The 12967-nt window shown below is 38.0% G+C and overlaps 1 protein-coding gene across 5 annotated transcripts in view; it reads left to right on the top strand.

The window, feature by feature from the left end:
• Nucleotides 1–12967, top strand: part of MAP4K3 (mitogen-activated protein kinase kinase kinase kinase 3) — a 188931-nt gene that overhangs the window by 72914 nt on the left and 103050 nt on the right. Inside the window, exon 1 of one of the 5 annotated variants that reach the window (XM_035000971.1) lies at nt 12593–12795. The exons of the other annotated variants lie outside the window; for them this stretch is intronic. The gene's annotated coding sequence lies outside the window, so the exon portion shown is untranslated. Of the gene's footprint in view, nt 1–12592; nt 12796–12967 lie in introns of those variants that run through there. 5 annotated transcript variants of the gene reach the window in all.

Genomic DNA, 12967 nt, shown 5'->3' with positions numbered 1-12967 from the left:
AAGTATTCTACTTCTATCCTTTTTACCCTATTCTAACCACTGTCTTTGGTCTCAGGTTTTCCTTTCCATGTTTTTCTATTGTGTTGTTTTGTTGTTATTGTTTTTTACCCAAATGAGATACGTGAATATTTTCTTATTTTCTTTTTTTCTTTCACAAAAGGTAGCATACTATAGATACCTCTTTGAATTTTGTTCTTTTCACTTAACAGCATGTCTGGGAAATCACTCCACACTAGTTGCTAGAGATCTTTCTCATTCTCCATAGTACTCCCATCATATATATGTACCATAGTTAATTCAGTCACTGTCCTCTATGTGTGAGCATTTAGGTTGATTCCAGTATGTTGCATTTACAAATAACACTGCTTGTAAAATTTATGTCCTCCATACTGATAAATGCTGCAAGGAGGCACCTCAGAAATATGCTAAAATTAAAGAAGTCAGACTTAATAGGTCTCATGTTGTATGATTCCATTTATATGAAATATACAGACTAAGTAAAACCATAGAGACAGCAGATTTGTGGTTGCTGGGGAAGAGGGAGGGAATAGGAAGTAACTGCTTGAGGGTATAAGGTCTCCTTCAGGGATGATAAAAAATGTTCTAGAATTAGATAGAGGTGATGGGGGCACAGCATCATGAATGTACTAAATGCCACTGAGTTGTACACTTTGTTATATGGATTTCACCTCAAAAATCTGTATTATCCATATAATTAAAATAGCCACTTATTTTTTCTCATGGATGTTGGTGCTTTGATGTTTCAGCCCATGGAATGGGCAGTGCATCTTCAAATGCTTCCTACAAAGAAGAAACCCTGAGTTTTATCATTTTAATGACTGTATGTAAAGTATACTTTGTCTACGCGCACATTCTTTTGGTTGCTTCATCAGACTTTCAAGTAATTTTCTTTACCTCTTCTCTCATTTTGCAGAGCTTTTGCGTTATGTTTTGTTTTTCTCTAACACTGGAGAAAGTTGAAGTCAAATGATGCTGGAGCTTAAAGTATCTGTGTAGGGAAATGGGGGTGTCGTCAGGGATGGGAGTGGGTCATAAAGGGTGGAAGCTAGAAAGATATTAAGGACAGATTGTGTACCACAACACCTTCTGTGCTATGCCAAAACGTCTGGAGCTGTGAGTCATAGAAGGTTATTAGGGAGAAGACTAATACTTATCCTATATTTTAAAGATAACTGGCAATAATATGGCAAATGTACTGAAATGTAAGTTAATACTGGAGATAGGGAGGCCAGTTAAGAGTTATATGGAGAAGGGTGTTAGGGTTGAGGTTAACTGCTATACAAAGAAACTCCAAAATAAAGTGACCTAAGTAAGATAGATAGATATTTCTCTCTCATGTAACAGTTGTGAGGTGAGCCCAGGTTGCTATTCCATGAGTTCATTCAGGGATGTGTGTTCCTTCCATTTTATGCCATCACCTGATAGTGCACACATTCATCTGCTGTTCTGAAGCTAAATCATTGGTGTGTCTGTCTTTAGCTGGTAGGAAGAGAGACAGAGTTATTTTAAGGCAAGCAACTTTTCTTTTAACAAGTGAAGTTGGAAGTCACCCACCAGTTCTCATTTTCCTATGCTGGGAACTTGCTTACATGGTCACACAAATTCATGAGAGGGTGGGACATGTGGTCTCTAGCCTGGCAGCTCTATGTCTAAGAAGGAAAGAATGGCTATTGGAGGCAAAAATAGCAGTCTACCCCAAGAGGCAATTTGAGTGTTATTATGAGGATTTGCACCAAGATAGTTATAGTGGGGCAGGAATTGAGAGTTATTTAGGAGGTAGGACGAAGAGAGAGAGAATATATTTCTATTCATGTGAGACATGTTGATTATGAAGTGTTTAGAGATTGTGCAGATATGTACAGTTGTCAATTTGATCTAGCGGTCTGGAGCTCAGGAGAGAGCTGACCTGGCTCCAAGACCTGGCAGGAGGCATGGATTTGGAAATCATTGTTCAGATAGTAGTTGTAGGTGGAGAGTTTTCAAAAAGAAAGAAGGGGTTGCTAGTATTAAATGCTGCTTCAGAACTGATAGGAGGCCTTGAATTTGGGCCTAAGAATGACGTGGACCTTTGCAAGAGTAATTTCAGCAGAGTCGTGGGGTGAAAAATAGATTGTAGTAGGTTGAGGAATGGGTGGAAGTCATGGAAAGGAAACCAAGCTGAGACTACTCTTTGAAGAACTTTGGCTGTGAAAAGCAATAGGGAGACAGTTTAACAGGGGAGAAGGTTAAGGGAAAGTTTTTACCTTGAAGTACGTTTGAGCATGTGTGTAGGCTGAAAGCAAAGGAGTGGTGGTAGAGATAAAGGTATCAAAGAGAATATAAATGATGAAGCAAGGTTCTGAGAGGGCCTGGAAGAGATAGGATCAGACGGTACCTCTTTTGCAAAGGAAGAGAGTACCTCTTTTGGGATCACATCTTTGTAAAGGGCCAGGAGTGGGCACAAATACAAAATAGCTTTAAGGTTGAGGAGAGGGTAGTGAAAGATCTCCTAATGGGGCCTCCATTTTCTCAGATGGAGGAACCTTCGTCCTTAGCTGAGAGTGAAGTAGAGGCAGATAGGTAGGATATCTGAAGAATAATGGAAATGACTTTTTATTGTTGTTTTAGGGTCCACTGTAGGAAACAGAAGAAGAAACTGACTAGTTACAGTGACGGGGCTGTTCCAACATTTGGAAACAACCTACATGTCTGTTGATGATGAATGGACAAAGAAGATGTAGTCTATACATACACAATGGAATGTTATTCTGCCACCAGAAGGAAGGAAATGCTGCCATTGCAGCAATATGGATGGACCTTGATGGCATTATACTAAGTGAAATAAGTTAGACAGAAAAACATAAATACTGCATGGTATCAATTACATGTAGAATTTTTTTTTTTTTTTTAAGATTTTTTTATTTATTTGACAGAGAGAGACACAGTGAGAGAGGGAACACAAGCAGGGGGAGTGGGAGAGGGAGAAGCATGCGGAGCAGGGAGCCCGATGCGGGGCTCAATCCCAGGACCCCGGGGTCACTACCTGAGCCGAAAGCAGACGCCCAACGACTGAGCCACCCAGGCGCCCTACATGTGGAATCTTAAAAAACAAAAAAAGGTCGAACTCATAGAAACACAGAGTGGAAGAGTGGTTGCCTGGGGATGGGGGTGGGGAAATAGGGAGAGGTTGATAAAAGGGTATAATAAAAAGGAAACAAAATTAGCTCACAATGTAAATTCTATATATTATGAAAAACAGTAGAAAACAATACTTGGACTTAACAACAAAGCCCCAGAATATATGGAACAAAACTCACAATTGGAGGGAGAAATAGACAATTAAACAATAAAAATTGGAAACTTTTTTTTTTAATTGGAAACTTTAAAGCCCACTTTTATTTATTTATTTTTTAAAAGATTTTATTTATTCATTTGACAGAGAGAGACACAGCGAGAGGGAACACAAGCAGGGGGAGTGGGAGAGGGAGAGGCAGGCCTCCTGCCAAGCAGGGAGCCTGATGCAGGGCTTGATCCCAGGACCCCGGGATCATGACCTGAGCCGAAGGCAGACGCTTAACAACTGAGCCACCCAGGTGCCCTTAAAGCCCACTTTTAGTAATTAATAGCACAACTAGGCAGAAGATTCACAAGGAAATAGAAATACTGTAAAGCAATTAGACCTGATAGACATCTATAAAACACTCCACCCAATAGTACAGAACACATATTCTTCTCAAGCATACATACAGTATTCTCCAGAATAAACCGTATGCTAGGTCATAAAACATGTCTCAATAAATTTAAAAGAATTAAAATCATACAAAGTACATTCTTCAAGAGTAGTATTAAGGTTAGAAATTAGTGACACAAGGAAATTTGGGAAATTCACAAATATTTGGAAACTAAGCAACACTTTCTTAGTTAACTAATGACTCAGAAGAAATGACTCAGGGAAATTAGAAAGTACTTCAAGAGGAATAAAAATGAAAATACAGTATATAAAAACTTATGGTATGTAGCCAAAGCAGTGTTTAGAGGGGAATTTATAGCTGTCAGTACCTATATCAAAAAAGAAAGTTTCAAATTAATAAGCTAATTTCTACCTTAAGAAATGTAAACAAAAAAAAATTAAAAAGCAAATTAAACCAAAGGGAAACAAAAGGAAAGAAATGATAAAGATTAGATTGGAGATAAATAAAATATAGAATGATGGAGAAAATCAGTGTAACTGTAAAATTGGTTCTTTAAAAAGACCTACTACTCTTGAAGAATGTACTCTTTAGTTAGTCCAACCAAGAGAAAAGGAGAGAAGACTAAAATTACTAAAATCAGGAATGAAAGAGGGACATTACTGCTGATCTTATAGAAATATAAAGGATTATGAAAATACTATGAACACCTGAATGCCAACAAGTCAGATACATAGGTGAAATGGATAAATTCTTAAAAAGACACATCATCAAAACTGATTCAAGGAGAAATAGAAATTTTGAATAGACCCATAACAAATTGAAATTAAATTAGTAATCAGAAAACTTTTCACAGAGAAAAACCCAGGAACAGATGGCTTCACTGGTGAATTCTACCAAATGTTAAAATAAGAATATCAGTCCTTCTCAACTCCCTTCCACCCCTAAAAAGGGAAGGAACACTTGCCTACTCATTTGATGAGGTCAGTATTGCTCTGATATGAAACCAAACAAAGATTTCACAAGAAAACTATAGACTTCAACAAAATCATAGCAGACCACATCTAGCAATGTATAGAAAAGATTGTATACCATGACCAAATGGGATTTATCCCAGGAATGCAAAATTGGTTTAACATCTGAAAATCAATTACTGTAATACACCATATTAATAAAATAAGAAAAATCATCTCAACAATGCAGAAAAGGCAATTGACAAAGTCCAAAACCCTTTCATGATTAAAAAAAAAAAGAAACAGACTAGAAATAGGAACTTCCTTGACCTGATAAAGTGCATGTATAAAACACCCACACTTAATGATGAAAGACAAAGATGCCTTTCCTCCAATATCAGGGACTAGACAAGGAAATACATTTTCACCATATCTGTTCATCATTGTAGATCTTCCTAGGAGAGTTAGGCAAGAAAAAGAAAAGGCATCGAGATTGGAAAGGAAAATGTAAAATTATCCCTATTTGCAGGTGGTATGATCTTGTATCTAGAAAATCCTAAGGAATCCACTAAAATGTTATTTAAACTGATAATAGATTCAGTAAGGTTGCATGATACAAGATCAATATTCAAAAATAATTTTATTTCTATACACAGGCAATGACATTCTGAACATGAAATTGTAAATCTAATTACAGTAGCATCAAATTAAGATTACATGCTTAAAAACTAAGATTAAAATACTTAGATATAAATTTAACAAAAGAAACACAAGACTTGCTCATTGAAAACTATAAAACACTGGTGAAGGAAGATCTAAATGGAAATACATTCCATAGTTACAGATAGAAACTATAGATAGTTATAGATAGACTGTTAAGATGTCAGTACTTCTAAAATTGATACACAGATTCAACACAATTTCTATCAAAATCCCAACTCGTTTTTTGGCAGAAATTGACAAACTGACTCTAAAATTCGTACGGAAATGCAAGGGACCCAGAATTGCTGAAGTTGTCTTAAAAAAAGAACAAAGTTGAAGGGCTTACTTACACTGTTCCATTTTAGAAGTTATTACAAAGCTGCAGTAATCAAGACAGTGTGGTCTCAGTTGGCATAAGGATGGACCTATAGATCAGTGGAATAGAATTGAGCATTCAGAATTTATTTTTTTTAAAGATTTATGTATTTGAGAGAGCAAGAATGAGAGAGAGAGGGAGTACATGAGAGGGGGGAGGGTCAGAGGGAGAAGCGGGCTCCTCGCTGAGCAGGGAGCCTGATGTGGGACTCGATCCTGGGACTCCCGGATCATGACCTGAGCCTAAGGCAGTCGCTTAACCAGCTGAGCCACCCAGGCGCCCCTGAGCATTCAGAATTTAATCCTTGCATTTATAGTCATGATTTGTGAGAATGTCTCCAAGACAAGTCAATGGGAAAAAAGAATTTTTTTTTTTTAAATAAGTGATGCTGAGAATGAAGTTGGACTCCTGCCTCACACCATACACAGAGATTAATGCAAAATGGATCAGACATCTAAGTGTAAAAGCTAAAACTATAAAACTTTTAAATGAAAACATAGGAATAAATTTTTGCAACCTTGGGTTAGAAAAACTAAATAAGTTAGATTATATCAAAATTAAGAACTTTTGTCCTAGAAAATGACTGGTAATTAACAAAGTGAAAAGATAATGTACAGAATGAGAGCAAATGTTCATAAATTATATTTCTGATAAGGGACTATATCTAGAATATATAAAGAACTCTTCCAGCTCAATTTAAAAAAGAGACAACCCCCCCCCAAAAGAGGCAACCCAATTGAAAAACGGGCAGAGGATTTGAATAGACACTTCCTCAAAAAGGAATGCAGATGGCCAGTAGGTACATGCTCAAAAGATGCTCAGCAGTATTAGTTATTAGGAAAATACAAAACATTGAGACATCGCTTCATACCCATGAGGATGACTGTAATTAAAAAAAGATAGTAACAAGTGTTGGTAGGATCATGGAGTGATTGAAACCCTCACACATTGCTGGTGGTAATGTAAAATGGTGTAACCACTTTGGAAAATAGTTTGGTAACTCCCCAAAATTGTTAGTGAGTTACATATGACTTAGCTTTTCCACTTCTAGGTATGTACACAAGATAAATGAAAATCTGTATTTACACAGAAACCTGTACATGAATATTCAGAGCAACATTATTCATAATGGCCAAAGAGTAGAAAAAACCTAAACATCCATCAACTGTGAATGGATAAGTAAAATGTATATCCACAGTGGAATATTATTTACCAAAAAAAGGGAATGAAGTATTGATACATGTGTATAGTATGGATGAATGTTGAAAACTTTATGCAAAATAAAAGAAATTAGTCACAAAGGACCACAAATGGTATAATTCCATTTATATGAAATGTCCATTGGGCAAATTTACATAGACAGAAAGTAGATTAGTGCTTTCTTAGGGTTGAGGGAGGAATAATGGGAATGGGGAGTGACTGCTAATGAGATTTGAAAGGTTTCTAAGATTGATTGTGGTGACGGTTGCACAATACTGTAAGTGTATTAAAAACCATTGAATTGTACACTTCATTTGGGTGAATTATGTCTCATTAAAGCTGTTATGAAAAACTTCATTGCAATATTAATACTAGAAAGTAATGTTTATTGCTATATTAATACTTAAATTTAGAAGCAGCTAAAAATAGAGACTTGGACTCATCGATTACAGGTATGTAACTAATTATACTAGTAGGACTGCTGGGACAGCTAATTTTTTCACTTAGCAGAAAGATGGAGAAAGGTGGTAACTAGGAAAGGGTTGAAGTAAATGCAGGAGTAGGAAAAGGTTATGATGTTTGGAATTGAGAAAGAAGTCTCCTTACGGAGTTGCTGATGATAAAATATCTTGAAAAGGGCATGGTATGAGTTGGGAGCAAAAATAAAGAAGAGTGGGGAAGAAATGTAGTTAACAAATGTAGTTAACAGTGCTGTCCTTTGGAAAGCTCCGGAGGTTAAGGTAGCCTAAACTCCATAACCAACAACCTGGAGGGAAGCAGGAGGAAGGGGGACCAAGCAGGGAGACTCAGGATGGATACCAGGAGGAAGGGTTGGTGTTGGGCAGGTACCCACGGTACAGGATGTTCTTGTTTAGTTTTTATGGTCAGAACTTGTGAAGTTGTGAAATTTTGGTTAGCCTTTGTGTTTTGTTTTATTTTTAACATGCGGTTGTACTTGTCCTTTTTCAAAACCATCAGCTCTAAGTTGATGACCAGTTTATCTCATTTTGCATGGGATTTTTTTCCACTTTTAGTACTGAAAGTGCCATGTCCCAGGAGTCTTTCAGTCCTGGGCAAACAGAAGGTTGGTCACACTAGTTGTAAGATCTGCTGCTGATTTCTAATAGCTCTTTTGCTGTGTGTGCATGTGTAGATGACGAGGGAGAAATACACATTAAACGTATATATCAGTGGTAAAATTCAATTTGGAAAAAAAATGAATTATACAACCAAGAATTAGAGAAACACCACAAAATATTTGTTGCCTCTTCTGTTGTTGAGACCTTTATAGTTAGGCACTAGAGTTATCAGCAACAAGATGTGCTCCTTGTCCTAAAGGAGCTTACTGTCTAATAACAACAGTTCATTGAGAAGACGACATCTTTTCCTCAGCAACAAGGGTGTGTTTTTAGTAGAAAAAAATTGAAAGAACTATTGGTAAGAATGTGGTGGTCCTGAAGTCTTCACAAGACTATAATTTCTGTGAGGGCAAACTTCATTTTCTTTACCACAAGATTCCCAGTGCTTGATAAATTGCCTGACACCTTGTAAACACTCAGTAAATATTTATTGGATAAATCAAAATAATGAGGAGTATATTGACTCTACAGAAGATATGTTAGAAATTTCTTAGAGATGCATCGGTTTAAACCAGGACTCTTTTGTTTGTTTTTGCTAATAAATAGCTAATGTTTATTCAGACTTTGTGCTAGGCTCTGTACGAAGTGCTTTGTTTGTTGACTCATTTGATCATATTAGTGTCCTGTTTTTTATAGATAAGGAAACAGAAGCACTGAAAGTTTAAATAGCTTGCCCTAATAGTGTAGATCTTGGATTTGAACCCTGGCCATGGAGCTCCAGAGCCTGCTCTTTCCCTGCTCTTAGGAGCTGACAGTGGTATGGAAACTGTGCTGTTAAGTTCAGTTGCATGTTTACTTAACCTAGAGCTAGTAAATGAAAAACTTTGTGGTGGAGCCACCATGTAACAAGCTAAGTGATTTCTATGCACATTAAATGAGTAAATGAACTTCACTGGGGTAAGATATAAATGTTTCTTCAAAACCTGTATATCTGCGGGCGCCTGGGTGGCTCAGTTGGTTAAGCGACTGCCTTCGGCTCAGGTCATGATCCTGGAGTCCCGGGATCGAGTCCCGCATCAGGCTCCCTGCTCAGCGGGGAGCTTGCTTCTCCCTCTGACCCTCCCCCCTCTCATGTGCTCTCTCATTCTCTCTCTCTCAAATAAATAAATAAAATCTTTAAAAAAAAAAAAAAACCTGTATATCTGCCTAAAATGGACATCTTCTGTGGAGAAATTAATGCATAACAAACAAACCAAAAGATAAACTGGCAAATAAACCCCTCTTTCTAAAGAACATCAAGTAAAGAGTTTAATTAGCAAGTTGTTCTTCACACTCAAATAAAATGGAGACGGGAACCTCAGGTAACTAATGGAGAAAGTAAAAATTTGTCTGCTGGAGTAACAAACACAGATAAAGCCTTAATATTTCTCCCAAGAATGGTGCAGTTGGAAAGTGTTGTAATAAACCCTGTCTTTGAGTGACTGTGGCTTGCTAATATCCTGAGAAACTATTCTGAAAATCATAGACCAGCAGAAACACGGCTATGTGTAATTATATCAAGAGCAAAACATCCCACTCTTGTCTGGAGAATCTTAAGTCATTTTGATATAGAGAAGCAATCTTGATTTACAGCTGAGATGCACAGCTTCAGGTAAGGGGTTTCTGGATACAGCACCAGCATATATCTTAACTTGGTAGTTGCTAAGGAGAGGACGTTGGGTTCACTTTGCAGTCCAGTCCTGGAGTAGACCCCTTTACATACAGCTTTGCTTTGCTCCAAGCCTGTCACAGCACTACTACATGTAAATTTCACCAAACTCCATTCCTCCCCAAATTTTACAATAACTGTTATCTTTTCCTTTGTTTTGTGAGATGGCTCAGTATTCCTCTGGTGTGCATTCTTCTTCATTGCAGTGCATCAGTAAATCTGAATATCAGACTACAGGTTTGTTCCTGTGGTCCTTAAGCTGGTTGGGCTAGTGCACTGCCAACTCTTGGAGACTTATTTTAAAAGAAAACTAAAAATGAATCAGGATGAGGGCTCATGGCAGAGCTTGCTATCCAGTTCTTAGAAAGTGTTACAACTACCTGCATTGTGTTGTGGGTCTCTTGGGTGTCTTTTTCTTCTTTGTGTGTTTTAAAGTCAATTTTAGAGCCATAAGGAACTTTTTAGGTCTTCTTTCTCATTGGTTGTCAGATGTTTCACAACTTTGAAAACTTTTGTTATCGAAGAGATGTGGTGACAGGGAAGTATTATTTGAACGGTCTCTTAAGCCTGACTCTCACATTTCCTGCTTTGAAAAAGGAGGCACCGCATTTATAATTTGCCCAAACTTACACATCTTATTTGTGGATCTGACTCCTCCGATTCTTGGCCCATTCTTTAGTTTTTCACACTAAAAAATAAGATTTAATTACAGTTACTTCTAATTACTCATTTGTGGTATTGCTTGCGGCACTAGTTTTTAAAGTAGAATGTAAATGCAGATAACACTGATTAATTAGGTAGCAGCTCTTCTAAATGGGGAAACTCATTCCTTTTCCAACACAATGAAAAGTAGAGAGATTGATGAGCAGGGAAATTCATAGTAAGAAGAATAGGGTATTCTGTTTTGTTTCCACGAGAGCAACATTTAGTGAATTGTAGAGCAAAATTTTTTTTTTTTTTTAAAGATTTTATTTATTTATTTGACAGAGAGAGACACAGTGAGAGCAGGAACACAAGCAGGGGGAGTGGGAGAGGGAGAAGCAGGCTTCTCGCAGAGCAGGGAGCCCGATGTGGGGCTCGATCCCAGGACCCTGGGATCATGACCCGAGCCGAAGGCAGACGCCCAACGACTGAGCCACCCGGGCGCCCTGTAGAGCAAAATTTTGAAATAGCACCGGGAAGACCCTCGCTCCACTGGTTCTTCATGGCTCTCTGAAGTTGCGTCTTACAAATTTTCCTTTCTGTCTCCTTTTGACATGAGTTTTTTCTTTCCCGAGAGGTAGGAGAGGTGCTTCCTCCCCTTTATTTTCATCATAGAGTGGAAGACACCAGGGGAATGATTGATCTGGCTCCTTTTCCCTCCTCCCTGGAGCGCTGTGGTAGGTCCCTTACCGCCAGTTGTTTACTCCGTGCCTGGCTGTGTTTATGGCCATCATGAAGAGAATCATTATTACATCATTTATGATAATTACTTCTCAAAGATTAATCATGGATTGCTTAGCCACTCTTGAATATATTCTGGCACGTTGTGGGCTTGAGGCTGACTATACTGGACAGCTTAGGTATTTACACATTGAAGGTAATGCCCCCCCCACCCCCCGAAAGACGTTTTATTTACTATATCTGCCATTTCCTCCTCATTTCCAATCCTGTGTGTCTGTTCAGTGGGTTTAACTGCATGGATCTTTATTTAGCATTCAGTTTAGTTAGAATAGAAGATACAAAGACAGGGTTCCTGTCTTCAAGGAGCTTGTTACCCAATGTGAAAATTAACTAGAGTGTTTATGTAGCATCCAAACTACAGGGAGTCACTCGTTGAGCCAAGAGTGTGTGTATATGAATTCTGGGGCAGTAAGGAATGGGGGTAGCTGTGACTAGAAAAACTTAATCCATTCCCAGGTCAATAAATATCAGGCTTTGACTGTTTACTCTCTGATATGCTGTAGATAGGAGTATCTAGGCAAGATGCTCTATGAGAGGACACTAAGAGGACTGAGTAGCTCATATATCCTGATTCATTTGGTGGGTTCCATAGAGTTTGTGAGGTTCATTTCACTTGGTATAATTAGGAAAGGAACAGTTCAGCTGAGCCTCCAAGGCTGGCTAGGATTTTGCTAGCTATAGGAGAATGGAGGGTATTTCATATGAGGATAGTGTGAAAGCAAAGGTGGTGTTGGCCAAGTACTAGACCTGTTTGGGAAATAAGACTAGAGTGATATGCTCTGTCTGGGTATAGTGGGAAATAAGATGTGAAAAGCGGATTGATGATAGTTTATGGAGAACTGTAAGTAGTAGCCCAAAGATTTAGACTTTACCCTGTGGACTGGGGATTTTTTTTTTTTTTTTTTTTTTTTTTTTTTACAGGTTAGTAGCACAGTCAGTGTACAAATTGAGAAGAGAGACCCTGGGGGTAAGAAGACTTACTACGCTTACAGCATCCATAGTTGAGTGGCATGGAAGGCAGGGCTGACTGCATGAGATTTTAGGGGGGAAGAATAGGACTGAAACATGACTGGTAGGTTGCTAGGGGAAAGGGAGAGGAACAGTGTACATCTAAATTGAGGTTATGGGGAGAATAGTTTTGCTCTACTGTTTTGATTTTAGGGACTGATATTTTCTTTTATTCAGCTGTGGTTTATGCCTAAATAGCCTCAGGGCCAGGAGCCACTAGAAAATTGTATTTTTAAATCAAGCCTGTGAGAGAAAACCAGACCGTCAGAGAGCTTGAAGCATCTCGAAGTTTTAGAACTATCCCTAACAATAGGATTGAGTTTCTTGTTGGTAAGCATGATAAAGGTAGAGAAATTATTGCCCATTATATTCTTTAGTTTTAGTTTAAAAACTATACCATGATTTATGTTTCCTTTTTCTGTTCTTACTCCAGAATGTTTTTCGAGCCTACTACAGACCTACTTTACATAAAGAAACTCTAGGCATGCTGGTATAATTTTTAATAAAGTAGGAGGGATATAATCCAGAGGACTGGTACTGAGAATTCACTTCTGAGTTATGGGTACCTGCTTTATTTTGAATCTTCCATCAGAGCTACATTGATAAACCAGGCTCTCAAAAGAAGAGCTGGATCCAGGTAAGAGAAAAAGAGACCTAGCAGGTTAGTCAGGAAATTTCAGGTTAAACCACTCTAACCTCACTGCCTGGAGACCGTCTGTTCACATTGGGGAATGTTTTCTCAAATATTTTTTTTAAAATGAAAAGGGGGTAGAATTTGGTTCTTTGGGTGTGAAAAAAAAATCTTACTC

This window comes from Mirounga leonina, unplaced genomic scaffold, assembly GCF_011800145.1.
Source record: "Mirounga leonina isolate KUSES-001 unplaced genomic scaffold, KU_Mleo_1.0 Mir_125, whole genome shotgun sequence".
Classification (NCBI taxonomy): domain Eukaryota; kingdom Metazoa; phylum Chordata; class Mammalia; order Carnivora; family Phocidae; genus Mirounga; species Mirounga leonina.
This window is presented reverse-complemented; position numbering and strand designations above follow the sequence as displayed.